The sequence below is a fragment of the Nerophis lumbriciformis genome, linkage group LG24 (genome assembly GCF_033978685.3).
Source record: "Nerophis lumbriciformis linkage group LG24, RoL_Nlum_v2.1, whole genome shotgun sequence".
Lineage (NCBI taxonomy): Eukaryota > Metazoa > Chordata > Actinopteri > Syngnathiformes > Syngnathidae > Nerophis > Nerophis lumbriciformis.
In genome coordinates this window covers 26,615,047-26,636,467 of record NC_084571.2, presented here as the reverse complement: position 1 = coordinate 26,636,467, position 21,421 = coordinate 26,615,047, and the positions used below count along the sequence as shown (strand labels likewise).

The following is a 21,421-nucleotide window of genomic DNA, read 5'->3' as shown; positions in this document are numbered from 1 at the left end:
GTGGAATTAACACATTATTATGCCTAATTTGGACAACCAGGTATGGTGAAGATAAGGTACTTTTAAAAATAAATTGATAAAATAAAATAAGATAAATACATTAAAAACATTTTCTTGAATAAAAAAGAAAGCAAAACAATATAAAAACAGTTACATAGAAACTAGTAATTAATTAAAATTAGTCAAATTAACAGTTAAAGGTTAGTACTATTAGTGGACCAGCAGCACGCACAATCATGTGAGCTTACAGACTGTATCCCTTGCAGACTGTATTGATAAATATTGATATATAATGTAGGAACCAGAATATTAATAACAGAAAGAAACAACCCTTTTGTGTGAATGAGTGTGAATGAGTGTAAATGGGGGTGGAAGGTTTTTTGGGTTGGTGCACTAATTGTAAGTGTATCTTGTGTTTTTTATGTTGATTTAATTAAAAAAAACAAAAAAAACGATACCGATAATAAAAAAAACTGATACCGATCATTTCCAATATTACACTTTAACGCACTTATCGGCCGATAATATCGGCAGGCCGATATTATCGGACATCTCTGTCTTGTATTGAGTCTTGCTTTTCTGGGTGAAAAATCAAAACAATGTGCCTTACAAAGACGCTAGTTCCGACCGGATACCGTTGGTGCTTTTCCACCCACCCCTCTCCCACATGCAACTGTGATTGGCTACTTTGTCCTACCCACTTAAAAACTAAATTAAATACGATTACATTTCATCTGTGTTAACATTTTCATCTTGTTTAATTCTAACTAAATTGTCAATTAATTCCGTCACTGTTGTAGTCAACGTGCATTTGTTCATTCGTTATCGTCCTGATTTCATCTTGGGAAAATAGGCCGTTGACAATAACCAAGGCGAAAAATTTTAGTCAACAAAATCAATAGTGGTGTAGAACTGAAGGAAAGGAGAATTAGTAGGCAGAGCGAGGCATTTAGGAGACACAAAGCCAAACAACATTTCTCATCTGAGAGCCAATTTTTGGCCCATGGCAGCGAGCATAAAAAGTAAGGAAAGACTGAAATCAGGTCTAGGTTTGTATGAGAGGACTTTGCAATCAGAGCTGACCTGCACTCTGCTGAGCCTGGAGGAGTAGGAGGGTGGTGGATGGTACCAAATTCGCTCTGACTGCTAAAGAAGTAGGGAAAAAAATTAAATTTTTGATGGCCATAAATCACACACACAAAACGTCATAACTCAGCTAGCAGACATGTGCTATCTGGGTCATGAGCGGAGGACACTGTAGGTCTTGCAATGATGGATGGTCTGCAGTTAGACCAACAAATGAGCAAACACACATACAGCGTATATGCACACTTGGCGCTCTGTTCAAATGGTGTCTTAAAACCCGGCTGTGTTGCTAGAAAAACATTGCAACACACACTGAGCAAACTAAGCGCTGATACAAGTGAGAATTGTAATTCCACACGCACCTGTGCTCAAACCAGTATCCAGCACTCACACCCTGCTTATCCACCACCAACCTTGGCCGAGCTTCACATTTTCTGTCAACACCCAAAAGACCTTGTCAAACCAATTAGTGGTGTTAAACTGGGCTAATTACACGGCTTGCTATTAGCACAGACAAGTGTGTAGCATACAGTACATCTGATGTGTGCATGTTCCCGGTTGTCTGTTTCAGCGTTCTGCCAAGATCAGTTTGCATCTGCAGGCATGGGTTGCAAATCTGGTACCTTTTTTGGCACTGATCGAATCCCGCCGGTCCTACCAAGCACCGATTCACGTAAAATCCAACGTTGCCATATTACAGTACTATGGGTTGTGCGTGACGTGACGCCCAATTGCCAACTCAGCAGGCTCTTCGCGCTTCGGCACTTGGCGATCACTCCAGCAGTACTGAGAAAGGACTTAGCCAAACTACCTCGAAGTAATGTTGCAATTTGTAATGCCAACAAAGCAATTGACTCCAAATAAATAAACCAGTCCAACGCAAGTAAAGTAAGGCTCCACATTTCAAAAAATATACTATGAATGCTAACATATATGACTTTGCTATTGGCATGCTACTGATTAGCATTAGCGATTTTCAGTGGCAATTTTAACACCTCCAACTGTTAATAAAAAAAATGATGTACAAATATATACAAATTAAACAGCTAGTGCGTAATATTTACAATACTTACAACAGGGGCGCTCACACTTTTTCTGCAGGCGAGCTACTTTTCAATTGATCAAGTCGTGGGGATCTACCTCATTCATATATATAATTTATATTTACTTATTTATGAAATATATGTTTTTGTTAACAAGTTAAAGGTGTTTAATGATAATGCAAGCATGTTTAACACATGTAGTTAATATTGTTAATAAATTAAAGGTGTTTAATGATAATACAAGTATGTTTAATACACATAGTTTATATTGTTAACAAGTTAAAGGTGTTTAAAGATAATGCAAGCATGTTTAACACATATAGTTAATATTGTTAATAAATTAAAGGTGTTTAATGATAATACAAGTATGTTTAATACATATAGTTAATATTGTTAACAAGTTAAAAGTGTTTAAAGATAATACAAGCATGTTTAACACATATAGTTAATATTGTTAATAAATTAAAGGTGTTTAATGATAATACAAGCATGTTTAACACATATAGTTAATATTGTTAACAAGTTAAAGGTGTTTAAAGATAATACAAGCATGTTTAACACATATAGTTAATATTGTTAACAAGTTAAAGGTGTTTAAAGATAATACAAGCATGTTTAACACATATAGATTCCTTTCTTTCATGAAGTCAACAATATAAGTTGGTGTATTACCTGATTGTGATGACTTGCATTGATTGATTGAATCAGACAGTAGTGCTGATAACGTCCGCATTTTCGAATGGAGGAGAAAAAAAGTCCTCCTTTCTGTCCAATACCACATGAAAGTGGTTGGTTTTTGGCATCTTATTTGTCCAGCTTCTGTACTCCTTTGTATACACTTTACAAGAAATACATTGTCGGCAAACTCCGTAGCTTGCTAGCTTGTGCACGCCAGCTTTCTGAGACTCTTATTTTGTTAGCGCAACTGTGCAGTCGGTCTTTGGAGTTTTGACGACAGGTACGGTGCCAGAGTCTGTTGAAATAAAGTGTTTCTCGCCTTCCAGTCGGTAATTTTAATGAGCTGGCAGCAGCCAGCGTCATCTCAGAAGACCCTCGGGTGCCGTGAATGTCAATCAAGTGACGAAAGTGACGTCATAGTGAAGATTTATGATCGCTCATTTTTAGGACTATTTTTTTAATGCCTGGCTGGTGATCGACTGACACAACCTCCGCGATCGACCGGTAGCTCGCGATCGACGTAATGAGCACCCCTGAATTACAGTATTAACACTTTTTAGGATGCAACCAAAACCAAACAAATAAACCAAACGCATCATAAACTATACACTGCTGCCATCTAATGTATTGGACTTGCAACTGTAATTACAACTTAGTGTCATACTTGCAAATTATATTATGAGATGATAAAACAAGATATAAAAATTGGACAGTCGTTACCATAATCAGTTCATTTTTAAATGTTGCAACTTGCAATACAAATATTGCTTTTATTGTCAAAACAATTCATATTTATCAACACACACAAAAGTACCAAAAAGTGGTATTTTTGAGAACCGGTATCGATTCCCAGGTACCAGGAATTGGTATCGTAATGATTCAAATGTGAAAGGTACGCATCTTTAAACATGTGCTGTCAAGTTATTTATTTATTTTTAACAGATTAATCACAGGTTTTTATTTGCTTGCATGAATAAAATGTGCGAAGTAAATACACCAATATTTGGATAGAAATCTAATTTAGTAATCAGAATGTCATACGGGAATGTTTTTTAAATAACTTACTCAACCGCAAGTCACTATTTTGCTTAAAACTTGGTGAAAATAAGTATAGTAAGAATTAAGTGCACATTTTCAAAGTATTTGCAGTAATACCCCCACCAAGGACTGTTTTCACTGCTGGACTCTAGAAAGAGGTTCCGCAGCCTCCGAAGCAGATGTAACAGCTTCTTCCCTCAGGCCGTTAGACTCTTGAACGCATCATAACTATCCCCTCAATTCCCCCCAAAATGGATTAACTCGCTGGAATAAAAAGACAATATGACATACATCCATAAACGTGGATGCATATGAAAAAGTGCAATATATTTATCTGTACAGTAATCTATTTATTTATATCTGCACCTTATTGCTTTTTTATCCTGCACTACCATGAGCTAATGCAACAAAATTTCGTTCTTATTTGTACTGTAAAAATAAAATTTGAATGACAATAAAAAAGGAAGTCTAAGTCTAATAACAAGGCCCAGTTACTAATCGATAATTCAGTAAAAACACCCATAAACAACTTTACATCATGAATTCATTCTTCTTTAGTTTAACCAGTTGTTAAAAACAAACAGGCTTGTTTACCTTTTTCAGATGATGCTGATCTCTTTTTTTGGTACAATGCGACTCCAGCTCGTTGTGATTAGGTACAGATGTCCGGATGCCGTAGTGAAATGAATGACGTCTTTTTGCAGGACTTGGTCCTGACGGATGTTAAGTACCGTATTTTCCGCACTATAAGGCGCACCGGATTATTAGCCGCACCTTCAATGAATGGCATATTTCATAACTTTGTCCACCAATAAGCCGCCCCGGACTATAAGCCGCGCCTACGCTGCGCTAAAGGGAATGTCAAAAAAACAGTCAGATAGGTCAGTCAAACTTTAATAATATATTAAAAACCAGCGTTCTAACAACTCTGTTCACTCCCAAAATGTACGCAAATGTGCAATCACAAACATAGTAAAATTCAAAATAGTGCAGAGCAATAGCAACATAATGTTGCTCGAACGTTAATGTCACAACACACAAAATAAACATAGCGCTCACTTTCTGAAGTTATTCTTCATTCGTAAATCCTTCGTCTTCGGTGTCCGAAGTGAAAAGTTGGGCAAATTTACGATCCACTGGCAGATGTTGGCGTCGTCTGGCGCTGCCTCCTCGTCTTAGTGAAGGTGTGTTCGCCTTCTGTCATCCATTGTTCCCACGCAGTTAGCAGTCTAGCTTCGAATGCCCTGTTGACACCAATATCTAGCGGCTGGAGGTCTTTTGTCAATCCACCCGGAATGACGGCGAGTATTGAATTAAGCGCGTAAGCGTGTCTCTCAATGTGCTGTTATGAGCTAGCAAATATAACAACTACACTACCCAGCATGCAACGATAGTTACGAGCATGCGCGGTAGCCCTGAGAAGCGTTGTATGCTGGCAGTTAGCACGCTGTGAGTAAACGTTGAGAACTCAGTTAACACGCCTCGTCTGCATTATTTATAATTAGACAGACAACACACTTAATAGGAGCCATTTTGGGGTCTTTACATAAACACACAAATGGAAATGAAACGTCACATATCCCAGCATGCACCGCGCGCTTCTTCGTCATCCATTGTTCCCACGCAGTTAGCAGTCTAGCTTCGAATGCCCTGTTGACACCAATATCTAGCGGCTGGAGGTCTTTTGTCAATCCACCCGGAATGACGGCGAGTATTGAATTAAGCGCGTAAGCGTGTCTCTCAATGTGCTGTTATGAGCTAGCAAATATAACAACTACACTACCCAGCATGCAACGATAGTTACGAGCATGCGCGGTAGCCCTGAGAAGCGTTGTATGCTGGCAGTTAGCACGCTGTGAGTAAACGTTGAGAACTCAGTTAACACGCCTCGTCTGCATTATTTATAATTAGACAGACAACACACTTAATAGGAGCCATTTTGGGGTCTTTACATAAACACACAAATGGAAATGAAACGTCACATATCCCAGCATGCACCGCGCGCTTCTTCTACGGGGAAAAAAGATGGCGGCTGTTTACCGTAGTTGCGAGACCTAAACTTTATGAAAATGAATCTTAATATTTATCCATATATAAAGCGCACCGGGTTATAAGGCGCACTGTCAGCTTTTGAGAAAATTTGTGGTTTTTAGGTGCGCCTTATAGTGCGGAAAATACGGTAGTTTACATTCGCAGGCTGTCCTTTTAGCAAAGGCATGTGTTTAACTTAACTGTGCTACTTTTGTTGACAACATTGACGCGGTAAATTTTGCCAGCGTAGCGCTCTCCTCTGATCGCTGTCGGTGTAGCATTCATGCTATCGGTGACATTCTCGAGTACCTGTTTTGCTTTAAGATGGTATTTTAAACTTGATGTACGCCAATAATAAGAATGTTTGTTGCTAAAATACCAACAAGTTATCTAAAGTTATGTTTTGAAACAAAATTGGCCGCCTCCAATCGCGATCACAGACTGCGTAACAATACACGCGTCTTCCGGGTTAAGCCTTGATTGACCCAGATGTAATTAATCTTCACTCATATACGATAACGCGATATATTTTTTCTAATAATCACACGCGTTAAAGGGGAACATTATCACAATTTCAGAATTGTTAAAACCATTAAAAATCAGTTCCCAGTGGCTTATTATATTTTTCAAAGTTTTTTTCAAAATTTTACCCATCACGCAATATCCCTAAAAAAAGCTTCAAAGTGCCTGATTTTAACCATCGTTATAAACACCCGTCCATTTTCCTGTGACGTCACATAGTGAAGCCAACACAAACAAACATGGCGGAAAGAACAGCAAGCTATAGCGACATTAGCTCGGATTCAGACTCGGATTTCAGCGGCTTAAGCGATTCAACAGATTACGAATGTATTGAAATGGATGGTTGTAGCGTGGAGGCAGGTAGCAAAAACGAAATTGAAGAAGAAACTGAAGCTATTGAGCCATATCGGTTTGAACCGTATGCAAGCGAAACCGACGAAAACGACACGACAGCCAGCGACACGGGAGAAAGCGAGGACGAATTCAGCGATCGCCTTCTAACCAACGATTGCTATGTGTTTGTTTGGCATTAAAGGAAACTAACAACTATGAACTAGGTTTACAGCATATGAAATACATTTGGCAACAACATGCACTTTGAGAGTGCAGACAGCCCAAGTTTCATCAATTAATATATTCTGTAGACATACCCTCATCCGCGCTCTTTTCCTGAAAGCTGATCTGTCCAGTTTTGGAGTTGATGTCAGCAGGCCAGGGAAGCTAGGGTCCATAGGGGGTTTAGCTCGCTTGTCTGCGGGAACAAACTGCTTGCCGTGCTACCGAGGTCCTTTGTCCCTGAATTGCTCACACACTCCGGCAGATTCAATGGGGGTCTGGCGGCAGATTTCTTTGACTTTATCGTTGGAAATGCATCTGCTTTGAGTGTTGCAGGATATCAACACATTCTTGCCATCTCTGTCGTAGCATAGCTTTCGTCGGTAAAGTGTGCGGAACAAACGTCCAATTTCTTGCCACTTTCGCATCTTTGGGCCACTGGTGCAACTTGAATCCGTCCCTGTTCGTGTTGTTACACCCTCCGACAACACACCGACGAGGCATGATGTCTCCAAGGTACGGAAAACAGTCGAAAAAACGGAAAATAACAGAGCTGATTTGACTCGGTGTTTGAGAAAATGGCAGATTGCTTCCCGATGTGACGCCACGTTGTGACGTCATCGCTCCGAGAGCGAATATTAGAAGAGGCGTTTAATTCGCCAAAATTCACCCATTTAGAGTTCGGAAATTGGTTAAAAAATTATATGGTCTTTTTTCTACAACATCAAGGTATATATTGACGCTTACATAGGTCTGGTGATAATGTTCCCCTTTAACGCGTTAACATTGACAACCCTACTTTAAACATGATGATAGTGTCAAAGCCAGCTAATATTCAACCAGGAAAACATCCGGTAGTTGTTTAACCTGACTGACTGTTCTCGTACTTCCTGCCATATTTGCAAAAAAATTAATGACTGGTCTACTCTAAAACTGGGAAAAAAACGCACCTGACGGGGTTGTTTCCGAAGGCTCCAGTGGCGCATGTAGTGCTTACAGTATAAGACAGTAACATGCAGAGTGATGCTAATGTTTGACCCTCATCTTGAGCAAGCTTTTTATTAACCAAACAAAATCAGTGGTGCAATGAATATGTAAACAATGTTTTATGTTAAAACTGGTACTACAGCAATCATAGGCAAAATATCATGCTAATTAATTTGAGTTACTCGTTGTTGGGTCATGAGCTGTTATTATGAATCACACTTTTGTGCAATACAATTCATTTCCTGATCCACGGCTCTCTGTAATGAATATGATGACAGCAGTCCGCAGAGTAATCACCAAAATGATGATGACAGATGGGTTGCTAAAGAAAATATCTCTCCTCAGAACAGACAACGAGCATATCCAAAGTCTTCAGCCAATTACGCCATCATCGGCCCATTACTCACAATCTGATCTCACTCAATTATCATTGCGGGGTAGGGGAACAGCCATTACTACCTATTTTGTACTGAACATGATGATGGCGGCAGCGGAAGTTGGCAAGGGAAACGCGTTCATTTATCCAAATGGACTGTGAGGTGAAATCGTACAAAAGGGGGGAGAGACATGAAGAAGGTGCCTCATGCTGACATTGGAATAAAAATGAGAATCTATCATCATGCAGTCCTTGTAGATGAGGTGATGAGCAAATCCTGATGAGCATATTTCCATGGCAGCGACGTACATATACTGCACTCTTACAATAAGACCTACTGTATGTCTGATGTTTAGTAGTCTTTAAAACAATTCTTTTTCTTCTTGCAATCTTATACCAACTAAAGGATTTATTGGGAAGAACTGACTTGTTCCGTTCTGAAACAGGAACATGCTTTTTTGGGAGAATGGCTTTCGAAGGATAGTATTGCATAAGCTCCAGTGGCGCAATCGGTTAGCGTGCGGTACTTATAAGACAGTAACCTGCAGAGTGATGCCGAGGTTGTGAGTTCAAGCCTCACCTGGAGCATTTGCTTTTATCAGGCATGTGATTTGACCACAATGAAAAAGACTGAAAACATTTCTGGGGGTCTGGGGGACGAAGGCCCCCAGCCAGGTAGTGATGGGATCGGCAGTTCTTTTGACTGTACTGAATCACTAGAATCAGTTCCTTAAATTGAGTCGTTCAAAAAATTCGTTCACCGATTACATTACAGCCATGTCCAGGGCGGTGCCCTGGTGGGGGGACAAGGGGGGCGATGCCCCCCGAAGCTCCTGGTTTTTCACCAATTTAACATGCTAAAATTAACAAACACAGCACCATTTGAAGAAAATATTTTAGTGCTTAAAGACATGAAAACATCATTAATAGAACATACCTTGCTTCAAGTTGTTTCATATGTTTTTGGCATTTCGCATGTACTTCCAAAGCCTTGAAACCTCGTGATCCATCATGACACCACGTGCACAAAACCTTCACCGAACAAAGTCGTAACTTCCTTCTTCCCAACAGTATCAGTGATTTCCCTTTCCATCCAGTCCCATCGAAACTTATTTTTGACATGTTTATCAATTTCTTTTACTCGTAAAGCATCCTTTCTCTCGAGAACCGACATCGTTTACATATGGAAAATGGCGGTAATAACCATTATGAATTATGACGTTATTAACGTCATCATTCATAACAGATGTCCTGATTGGTCACAAGGAACATATCGACCAATCAACTACAGCGTAATATAAACTATGTCTCGAATCTTGATTTAGGGTCGGGAAAAAAAAACGGAAAAACGGGAGATAATTTTTTTTTTTTTCCCGAGATTAAAAAAGACGGAATTCCGACTTTAGACGGAAAAATCACATGCCTGTTTTATTCATTTCCTCAATGACCAGTGATTGACACATACATCGGATGTGTTCATTATTATCAGTTGGCATGCGTAAACCTAATGACAATATGGGAGTACCAGTAAACTAATAATTAACACAGAAATCATAAAGTTGTGGACTAATATAAATGTGTGCATGCTGCTCATTACCTCTCAGTCACATAAAGCAGGGGTACGTAAGCTTTTTGACTAAAAAATTAACACTAAATTAGTCATTTTATTGATTATTTTAATCATATTCAATAACTATATCTAATCTACTTCAAGTTTAACAGGATAAAACTTGTCAAATAAAATAAAATCATGTGCTAATCCCGAAGATTATTATCAAAGTTTAGGTCAGGCCGATTACAAAAATAAATACTAATCAAATATACTGCAAAAGAAGGGATTCATAAAAACTGATGAATTTTAAATTTGCATACAATTACACAGTGCTAAAATAACTCAATTCTAATTAAATTAATAATAGATAAAAATAATGAGTTAACTCATTTGATTGATCACAAGAAATGATCGCATTAATCATGCACATACGCAGATTAATAACTTGGAATTTAACAGTATCAAAATCTCACAGCACAATGTTATCACGGTATTAAGGCCACTGTATGATATTATTGTAGTATATGTCCCCCAAAAAAAGCCTTAAAAATGTCGTAGTGTGTAAAATGAAGTGGCAGGAAATTTAGGATAAACAAACTTACTGTAACCGAACACAAACATAACGCTAAAATGTTTTAATCGTTTTTATGACTACAATTATTTTTAAGTGCAAACAATTGTGAAGGGAACATCCACTGCTTCAAGCTTATATTAAAACAAACCTTACAGTTGAGTGTCTTTTAAATGACAATGTAAACATCCATTTTAAAACAATAATACTCACTTTTATGAGAAGAAGTGTCCTCAGTGGACGTGTTTATATCACAGTGGACATGTTTATATCAGTTTGGAAAATGCTGTTTGTCAGAGAAGTTAACCAACAGTTTAACTGTTAACAATGTTAATACCTCCCAAACTGATGTTTGGCTTCGCTGGCTTCAAATATATTTTCTAGATGACAGTTTATGAGGTGGCGACTTGTCCAAGGTGTACGCTGCCTTCCTCTCAAGTGCAGCTGGCCTCGAAATGGATGGACGGGTTGAGGATTTATCAAGTAGCTTTCGAGTATATCAGTGTAAATAATGTTTTGGTGATTTTCCTCTGTGCGGTGTGACATGGCTGTGTTGTCTGGAAAAAGCTCGAGACGAAAGTGCCACACTTTGCTCTGCAGAAAGCAGACTTTCTTACCTCTGCCAAAGAGGTTATGTTTTCGCCTGGGTATGATTGTGTGTTTGTTAGCAACACAACTGAAATAGTTATTCATTGTTTTACTATATTCATTTAGTTACTTATTTTGATGTTTTTTTTGAGGAAATGTCCAAAATAATAATTCCTGTCATCTTCTACCAACACACTTCACTTCCTGCTAACGGCGTTCCACACCCCCACCTTGTGGGCCCTGCGCTGCGCAGAGGATTCTGGGAGATGTAGTTTATTATCAGACCCGACCAATGGCAAAGCGCTACACCAAAACTACACATCAGGTTTTTGTTTGATACCGTCACTCGTCGCAGTATTATTGTGAAGACTTTGAAAAACGAAATGCCGCGGTATCTAAAATACCGTTACACCACCGTTAATCACACAATTTATTTTGACCGCATTTGAGGAAAATTTCAATACAAAATACACCCAGACGGTAATTTATATAAAAATATTACCAAGTTTTGAGCAAATAAATGACGCACATTCAAGTAAAACATTTATGTTGATTTAAATCATGTCAATTTGTATTAACCTGTGTTTAATCAAGAGAAATGGAGAGGTTCTAAGTAAGTTAAACATCAAGAGACTACTACTATACCATGAATTGATTAACGTGGGCTCCGACTTAAACAAGTTGAAAAACTTATTCGGGTCTTACCATTTAGTGGTCAATTGTACTGAATATGTACTGTACTGTGCAATCTACTAATAAAAGTTTCAATCAATCAATCAATACTTTGCTAGCCTACTTTGGTCATATTGCTTAAGTAAACAACCTTCAGAAACTGTTATTAGAGGGACAATTTAACGGTAAATGTGGGAGATGTAGACCAAGAACAACGTGGACTGACAACATCAAAAACTGAACCCAACAGAAATATTATGAATGCATCCGGGTGGCTCAATATCGCGAGAAGTGGAGGCTCATGTCTGCTGACCTGCTGAGAGCAGATGGTATCCGGATAATGATGATGATGAGGATGATGACGATGAAATCAATAATGACAAGCTCCAGTGGCACAATCAATTAGCATGTGTTACTTATAAGACAGAAAACCTGTAGTGATATTGATGTTGAAAGTTCAGGAAGAATTTAGTTTATTCGCTTCCTCAGAGACCAGTGATGAAGCATACATCCAATGTTTGGATTTTTATCACTTAGCATGCATACACCTAATGACAACATTGGAGTAAACTAATAATCATCACAGAAAACAAACCGTATAAGTCGCACCGGAGTATAAGTCGCACCTGCCGAAAATGCATAATAAAGAAGGGAAAAAACATATATAAGTCGCATTTTTGGGGGAAATGTATTTGATAAAATCCAACACCAAGAATAGACATTTGAAAGGCAATTTAAAATAAATAAAGAATAGTGAACAACAGGCTGAATAAGTGTACGTTATATGAGGCATAAATAACCAACTGAGAACGTGCCTGGTATGTTAACGTAACATATTATGGTAAGAGTCATTCAAATAACTATCACATATAGAACATGCGATGTGAGTGTAAATGTTGTCTGTCTATCTGTGTTGGCCCTGCGATGTGGTGGCGACTTGTCCAGGGTGTACCCCGCCTTCCGCCCGATTATAGCTGAGATAGGCTCCAGCGCCCCCTGCGACCCCAAAGGGAATAAGCGGTAGCAAATGGATGGATGGATATAGAACATGCGATGTAATGAACATTATTGTATCTGCACGCAAAATTATTCATTATTGAAAACCAAACGGACTATGCCCAAGCTCCAGTGGTGCAATCGGTTAGCGCGCGGTACTTATAAGACTGTAACCTGCTGAGGTTGTGAGTTCAAACCTCACCTGGAGCAAATAAGTCATTTACTTCCTAAATGACCAGTAGTTTAGGTGTTTTTGTCAGTTAGCATGCGTAAACCTCATGACAACGTTGTCATAAACTAATAATCAACACAATCTTTGTACCCCAACTTAATGACAGTTCTTCAACTTTCGACTATCCACGCACAAAAACATTGATTGGGAAAACAGAATTGCTCCAGTCTGAAATACGGGAATGATCTCTTAAAAAAAAGTATCTAATGAAACCTTCTCAAAAAGCCCCACTGGCGCAGATGCTGAGGTTGTGAGTTTCAGCCTCACCCGGAGCACTGTCCAAGGAATAAATCCTGGTTTTGGAGGAAGTTACCATTGTATCTGACTGGTTTTGACTTACCTCTCTTTTTTGAATCGGAAAACCCTGAAATTCCCTCATCTTTGGCTTTACATATTCAGGTTATTCACTTATCCTGCTTTCTGGAATACCTTTCAGGTCTATGACCACATGAGTTAGCATTTTGTTTAACAAGTTGCCAACACATTTTTGAGGGTTGTTGTGAGTTCAAGCCTCACCTGGACCAATAAAATGTACTATTTCAACCAATATTTGTGCCCCAATGTGATGAAAGTACATCTATCTGCGTGCAAAATGATCCATTATTGAAAACCAAACTGATTATGTCTAAGCTCCAGTGGCGCAATCGGTTAGCGCGTGGTACTTATAAGACAGTAACCTGCAGAGTGATGAGGTTGTAAGTTCAAACCTCACCTGGAACAATTAAGTCTTTTACTTCCTCAATGACCAGTAGTTTCGGTGTTTTTATCAGTTAGCATGCGTAAACCTCACGACAACGTTAGCGTAAACTAATAATCAACACAATCTTTGTACCCCAACTTGATGACAGTTCTTCAACTTTCGACTATCCACGCACAAAAACATTGATTGGGAAAACAGAATTGCTCCAGTCTGAAATACGGGAATGATCTCTTAAAAAAAAGTATTAATGAAACCTTCTCAAAAAGCCCCACTGGCGCAGATGCTGAGGTTGTGAGTTTCAGCCTCACCTGGAGCACTGTCCAAGGAATAAATCCTGGTTTTGAAGGAAGTTACCATTGTATCTGACTGGTTTTGACTTACCTCTCTTTTTTGGATCGGAAAACCCTGAAATTCCCTCATCTTTGGCTTTACATATTCAGGTTATTCACTTGTCCTGCTTTCTGGAATACCTCTCAGGTCTATGACCACATGAGTTAGCATTTTGTTTAACAAGTTGCCAATACATTTTTGAGGGCTGTTGTGAGTTCAAGCCTCACCTGGACCAATAAAATGTACTATTCCAACCAATATTTGTGCCCCAATGTGATGAAAGTACATCTATCTGCATGCAAAATTATCCATTAGTGAAAATCAAACTGACTATGTCCGAGCTCCAGTGGCGTAATCGGTTAGCGCGTGGTACTTATAAGACAGTAACCTGCAGAGTGATTCCGAGGTTGTGAGTTCAAACCTCACCTGGAGCAATTAAGTCATACTTCCTCAATGACCAGGAGTTTAGGTGTTTTTATCAGTTAGCATGCGTAAACCTCACAACAACGTTAGCATTAACTAATAATCAACACAATCTTTGTACCCAAACTTAATGACAGTTCTTCAACTTTCGACTATCCACGCACAAAAACATTGATTGGGAAAACAGAATTGCTCCAGTCTGAAATACGGGAATGATCTCTTAAAAAAAAGTATCTACTGAAACCTTCTCAAAAAGCCCCACTGGCGCAGATGCTGAGGTTGTGAGTTTGAGCCTCATCTGCAGCACTGTCCAAGGAATAAATTCTGGTTTTGGAGGAAGTTACCATTGTATCTGACTGGATTTGATTTACCTCTCTTTTTTGGATCGGAAAACCCTGAAATTTCCTCATCTTTGGCTTTACATATACAGGTTATTCACTTATCCTAATTTCTGGAATCCATTTCAGGTCTCTGAGCAGATGAGTTAGCATTTTGTTGAATAAGCTGCCAATGTATTTGTGAGGCTGTTGCGAGTTTAAGCCTCACCTGGACCAATAAAATGTACTACTTCAACCAATATGTTCACCCCAATGTGAACGATTTGTGCCCCAATGTGATGAAAGTGCTTCTAGCTGCGTGAAAAATTATCCATTATTGAAAACCAAACTGACTAAATTCAAGCTCCAGTGGCGCAATCGGTTAGCGCGCGGTACTTATAAGACAGTATCCTGCAAAGTGATGCCGAGGTTGTGAGTTCAAACCTCACCTGGAGCACTTGAGTCATTTACTTTCTCAATGACCAGTAGTTTAGGTGTTTTTATCAGTGCGTAAATCTAATGACAACATTTGAGTAAATTAATAATCAACACAATCTTTGTACCCCAACTTAATGACAGTTCTTCAACTATAGAGTATATATAAGCACAAACCTATTGATTGGGAAAACAGAATTGCTCCAGTCTGAAATACGGGAATGATCTCTTAAAAAAAGTATCTACTGAAACCTTCTCAAAAAGCCCCACTGGCGCAGATGCTGAGATTGTGAGTTTCAGCCTCACCTGGAGCACTGTCCAAGGAATAAATCCTGGTTTTGGAGGAAGTTACCATTGTATCTGACTGGTTTTGACTTACCTCTCTTTTTTGGATCGGAAAACCCTGAAATTCCCTCATCTTTGGCTTTACATATACAGGTTATTCACTTATCCTGCTTTCTGGAATACCTTTCAGGTCTATGACCACATGAGTTAGCATTTTGTTTAACAAGTTGCCAATACATTTTTGAGGGCTGTTGTGAGTTCAAGCCTCAACTGGACCAATAAAATGTACTACTTCAACCAATATTTGTGCCCCAGTGTGATGAAAGTGCTTCTATCTGTGTGCAAAATGATCCATTATTGAAAACCAAACTGACTAAATCAGGCTCCAGTGGCGCAATCGGTTAGCGCGCGGTACTTATAAGACAGTAACCTGCAAAGTGATGCCGAGGTTGTGAGTTCAAGCCTCACCTGGAGCAATTGAAGTTATTTACCTCCTCATTGATGAGTACTTCAGCCATTTTTATCAATTAGCATGCGTAAACCTCATGTCAACATTGGAGTAAACTAATAATCAATGCAATCTTTGGACTCTAACTTAATGACAGTTCTTCAACTTTCGAAATATTGATGGCGAAAACAGAATTGCTACAATCTGAAATACAGAAACGATCTTTGAAAAAAAAAAGTATTGAATAAAATCCTACAAAGAAGCCTCAGTGGCGCAGTTGGCTAGCGTGCTGTACATAAAAGTGAGTAATCAGTAAAGTGATGCTGACTTTGAGCCTCATCTGGAGCACTGTTCAAGGAATAAATCCTGGCTTTGGAGGAAGATACCATGGTAGCTGAGGAATCTTTGGCTTTACATACTCAGGTTATTCACTTATCCTGCTTTCTGGAATACCTCTCAGGTCTATGACCACATGAGTTAGCATTTTGTTTAACAAGTTGCCAATACATTTTTGAGGGCTGTTTTGAGTTCAAATCTCACCTGGACCAATAAAATGTACTATTTCAACCAATATTTGAGCCTATATTGATGAAAGATCTTCTATCTACTCACAAAATTATTGATTACTTAAAACCAAACAGACAAAACCCTAAATACAAGCTCCAGTGGCGCAATCGGTTAGCGCGCGGTACTTATAAGACAGTAACGTGCAGAGTGATGCCGAGGTTGTGAGTTCAAACCTCACCTGGAGCAATTAAGTCCTTTACTTCCTCAATGACAAGTAGTTCAGGTGTTTTTACAGGGAGCATGTGTAAACCTAATGACAACATTGGAGTAAAATAATATTCAACACAATTGTTGTACACCAACCTAATGACAGATCTTCAACTTTTGACTATCTACGCACAAAAACATAATTCCTCCAGTCTGAAATACGGGAATGATCTTTATAAAAAAAATGCATCTAATAAAAACCTTCTAAAGAAATCCCAATGGCACAGTTGGTTAGCGTGCAGTACTTATAAGCCGTGTTTGTAATAAAGGCGACAGCAGACAACAACATACACACACGCATACAATGGGAATATTGAACAACAAATCAACGATTGAAGTGACAAACTTGCCATCCAAAATATATCCCGTTTGTTGACAAGAAGATACAGCCATCGAAGCACATTCAATCTCTGGTGAAAAGATTCAAAAGAGTTGGCGTCATATTCAGTTAACCTGCTTTCTTGAGTTTGCATTTTGTTTAATAATTTGCCAATGCATTTGTGAGGGCTGTTGTAAGGTCCAGCAACACCTCAACCAATATTTGTGTCCCAATTTGATGAATGTCCTTCTATCTATTCGCAAAAATAATAATTATTGAAAACCAAACTGACAAAGACCTTGACGTAAGCTCCAGTGGCGCAATCGGTTAGCGCGCGGTACTTATAAGACAGTAACCTGTAGAGTGATGCCGAGGTTGTGAGTTCAAGCCTCACCTGGAGCAAGTTTTTACCCTTATGATGATCTGTGAGTAGTCCATAAAATTAAAAAAATAAGGATTTAGTCTTTGTGCAGATGAGTTAGCGTCTTCTTTAATAAAATGCCACTAAATTTGCTGCTCACAACCACTGAGTCATATCAGGAACGTGACGCATTAATTTCATAAAACAATAAAAAAGGTGAGGAAAAAGCTCCAGTGGTGCAGTCATCTAGCGCGTGTATTTATAAGACAGTAACTTGCAGAGTGATGCTTGTGGTTGTAAGTTCGAACCTCACGTAGCGCACTGAATCTTTTAAAGGGGAACATTATCACCAGACCTATGTAAGCGTCAATATATACCTTGATGTTGCAGAAAAAAGACCATATATTTTCTTAACCGATTTCCGAACTCTAAATGGGTGAATTTTGGCGAATTAAACGCCTTTCTATTATTCGCTCTCGGAGCGATGACGTCACAACGTGACGTCACATCGGGAAGCAATCCGCCATTTTCTCAAACACATTACAAACACCGAGTCAAATCAGCTCTGTTATTTTCCGTTTTTTCGACTGTTTTCCGTACCTTGGAGACATCATGACTCGTCGGTGTGTTGTCGGAGGGTGTAACAACACGAACAGAGACGGATTCAAGTTGCACCAGTGGCCCAAAGATGCGAAAGTGGCAAGAAATTGGACGTTTGTTCCGCACACTTTACCGACGAAAGCTATGCTACGACAGAGATAGCAAGAATGTGTGGATATCCTGCGACACTCAAAGCAGATGCATTTCCAACGATAAAGTCAAAGAAATCTGCCGCCAGACCCCCAGGAAAAGAGCGCGGATGAGGGTATGTCTACAGAATATATTAATTGATGAAAACTGGGCTGTCTGCACTCTCAAAGTGCATGTTGTTGCCAAATGTATTTCATATGCTGTAAACCTAGTTCATAGTTGTTAGTTTCCTTTAATGCCAAACAAACACATACCAATCGTTGGTTAGAAGGCGATCGCCGAATTCGTCCTCGCTTTCTCCCGTGTCGCTGGCTGTCGCGTCGTTTTCGTCGGTTTCGCTTGCATACGGTTCAAACCGATATGGCTCAATAGCTTCAGTTTCTTCTTCAATTTCGTTTTCGCTACCTGCCTCCACACTACAATCATCCGTTTCAATACATGCGTAATCTGTTGAATCGCTTAAGCCGCTGAAATCCGAGTCTGAATCCGAGCTAATGTCGCTATAATTTGCTGTTCTATCCGCCATGTTTGTTTGTATCGGCATCACTATGTGACATCACAGGAAAATGGACGGGTGTATATAACGATGGTTAAAATCAGGCACTTTGAAGCTATTTTTAAGGATATTGCGTGATGGGTAAAATTTTGAAAAAAACTTCGAAAAACAAAATAAGCCACTGGGAACTGATTTTTAATGGTTTTAACCCTTCTGAAATTGGGATAATGTTCTCATTTAATGAAATGATCTTTGCAACAGGTTTGATGTCCACAATGCATTACACCAGACACTATCTCATTGTTTATGTACAGTACAATGTACTGACCACTTCTGATTGGTAAATTAATCATTAAATCTCTAGGTCTCCAAGTAGATGAGTTTGTGGGGGGATAATATAGGATAGAACTAGTACTGAACTAATACTCAACCCAGAAAACATCTTGTAGACTTTGAACCAATCTTTGAGCCTCACCTTAATGACTGTTCAACTACTGATTCCTGTATGTTACTGCATCACGGGGCAGACTCTAAAACCAACCTTGAGAACTAAGTAAGATCCAAAAAAAACAACCACCTCCTTATGCTGTCAATCAATAAAAAAAAGAATGATAGTGATTAAATGCATGAACTCCTTTCTGTATCCACAAACAGAGATAAGATTACTGTATGCAAGAGTGTGTAAATAAAGTGAGGGTTACGCACACTTCTATCCAGTCAATGACTTTCTCCCAGCCAAGGGCGGAGGATTACTGACTAGTACGGGCTAAGCGTGTAATGCGAACCATTTTCCATGACTAATTAACATGCCAGTCAATGGAGTGGGGAGGGGGTGAAATCCCTGCAGAACCGTGGATCAGCCTAGCAGATCATCACTTGCCAACTCTACATGTAGATTCTGTTCTCATTCGACACACTATCTGTAAAAATATAGGTTAACAACATCCACGGCTGATGGACGCTGAACTCACACACTGCCCCCAACCACCAGACATTTTCTGGTGATTTTTTTACGTATCGATTTTCAAATGAATCATGATTCTTATTTGTAACAATTCTTAATCGATTAAAAAAAAAATCAAAAATACATTTATATATTTTTTTTAGATATGTCCTCCACAGACTTCTCTCGTTGCTTTATTTGTATTTGACTTTATTAATTGTTTGGGTAGAATTTTGTTAAACAATACCAGTTTTCTTTTAAGTCATATTTTAAAAATTATCAGAGCTGTTATCCATTTTATGAAGGAATGCAGCTAATAAAATAACTGGCACCCAAAAAGTATTCATTCTGAATGGAGAATCGTTTTGAATCGAGAATCGATTGTGAATCGAATCATTACTCCCTAGAATCGAATCAAATTAAATCGTGCGGTGCCCAAAGATTCACAGCCCTAGTGTGCAGTATTATTTATGCGCTATGTTTACTCAGTTATATTTATTTAAGTAACTGTTTGGATAAATTGTACTTGTCAGAGTAGTTTTAATGCAACGTACCTTTTACTTGAATAATTATGTGAAGAAGAAATGCTACTTTTACTTTGCTACATTGCGTTTCATTCTGCATTCTTTCAAATCACCATTATATTTATTTATGACTTATTGATTACTGCTTGCAAATATGTATTCATTTGGCTCCTTGGAGAGACATGATATGTCGCATGACTCTGTTTCACTCTTTAATGTGTACTTAAAACTATGAAAAAGAACATTTATATGCACTGTCATCTGTGTCAATACAAATGGTCACATTTCTGCCTACAAAAATTCTACTTCCAACTAAAAAATAAACACGTTGCGGTAAGTTTTAGATATTTGTTTGTATTTTAGCTGTGTGTATGCTCACAGTTGCGCTGTTACAACATCATGTGTGACTTGGGTGGGAAACTTTGAGCACCACACAATTAGATTACAATTCAGGGGCAACGATTTGATTATGAATCAATTATTTATGCTTCTTGAATTATTATATTGTACATTATTATATATTATAAATGCATCATATCTAATTACTGATATATATAAAATGCTTCTCCTTCAGTTTTTGAATGTTAGCGCACACAGCATATATGGAAGACAACTGTAGGTACACTATGTGAAAACTGTATTAACCTGCTTAGTGAAAAAGTAAATATACATCCCTAATTGGCAAGCAGGCATCCTTGTTTTCATTGTCTTGCCTTTCCCAAACCACACAATGTTGAGACACTTTGGTCTCAAAGACATGTGTAATTTATCTACTCATTCATATTAATTTTCTTAGGGTGTTTCTTAGGGTGTCGTCTCAACTAACATTGGACACAAATTCCTCAATCTGATTGACAAACACTTTCCCAAAAACAACACCCTAAGAAAAGTATTCAACAAGAACAACATTAAATTGAGCTACAGCTGCATGAACAATATACGACAAATCATCTCAAACCACAACAAAACAATTGCAAATGAGCCGTCGGCCCCCGGACAGAGCGACTCCAAAACCAACAAAGGCTGTGACTGTCGAAAGAAACCTGATTGCCCTCTCAACGGGGGGTGCTTACAAACATCAGTTGTCTACCAATCTAAGGTAATACGCAAGGACATTAACACATCCGACACATATGTAGGATTAACCGAGGGAGAATTCAAAACCAGATGGAACAATCACAAGGCTTCTTTCAGGAACCAAAACCTGCGGAATACCACAGAACTCAGCAAACACATTTGGGACCTCAAAGACAATAATGTTGAATATTCAATAACATGGCAAATTCTTGCATCCAGCACACCTTACAATAGTGGTAATAAAAGATGCAACCTATGCTTGAAAGAGAAACTGTTTATTATTTACCGTCCAGACCTGTCATCCCTCAACAA

General features: G+C 38.7%; 1 protein-coding gene and 7 non-coding genes across 10 annotated transcripts in view; 7 read left to right on the top strand and 1 right to left on the bottom strand.

The window, feature by feature from the left end:
• The window catches only part of znf385c (zinc finger protein 385C), a 409,652-nt gene that overhangs the window by 318,446 nt on the left and 69,785 nt on the right, over positions 1 to 21,421 (bottom strand). The window lies entirely within an intron of this gene.
• trnai-uau (transfer RNA isoleucine (anticodon UAU)) lies at positions 8,811 to 8,904 on the top strand. The gene is made up of 2 exons: positions 8,811 to 8,848; positions 8,869 to 8,904. It is a non-coding gene; the product is annotated as a tRNA-Ile (tRNA).
• trnai-uau (transfer RNA isoleucine (anticodon UAU)) lies at positions 12,822 to 12,905 on the top strand. The gene is given in 2 exon segments: positions 12,822 to 12,859; positions 12,870 to 12,905. It is a non-coding gene; the product is annotated as a tRNA-Ile (tRNA).
• trnai-uau (transfer RNA isoleucine (anticodon UAU)) lies at positions 14,298 to 14,391 on the top strand. Its single transcript has 2 exons — positions 14,298 to 14,335; positions 14,356 to 14,391. It is a non-coding gene; the product is annotated as a tRNA-Ile (tRNA).
• On the top strand, positions 15,061 to 15,154 carry trnai-uau (transfer RNA isoleucine (anticodon UAU)). The gene is made up of 2 exons: positions 15,061 to 15,098; positions 15,119 to 15,154. It is a non-coding gene; the product is annotated as a tRNA-Ile (tRNA).
• Positions 15,800 to 15,893, top strand: trnai-uau (transfer RNA isoleucine (anticodon UAU)). The gene is made up of 2 exons: positions 15,800 to 15,837; positions 15,858 to 15,893. It is a non-coding gene; the product is annotated as a tRNA-Ile (tRNA).
• On the top strand, positions 16,525 to 16,618 carry trnai-uau (transfer RNA isoleucine (anticodon UAU)). The gene is made up of 2 exons: positions 16,525 to 16,562; positions 16,583 to 16,618. It is a non-coding gene; the product is annotated as a tRNA-Ile (tRNA).
• On the top strand, positions 17,267 to 17,360 carry trnai-uau (transfer RNA isoleucine (anticodon UAU)). Its single transcript has 2 exons — positions 17,267 to 17,304; positions 17,325 to 17,360. It is a non-coding gene; the product is annotated as a tRNA-Ile (tRNA).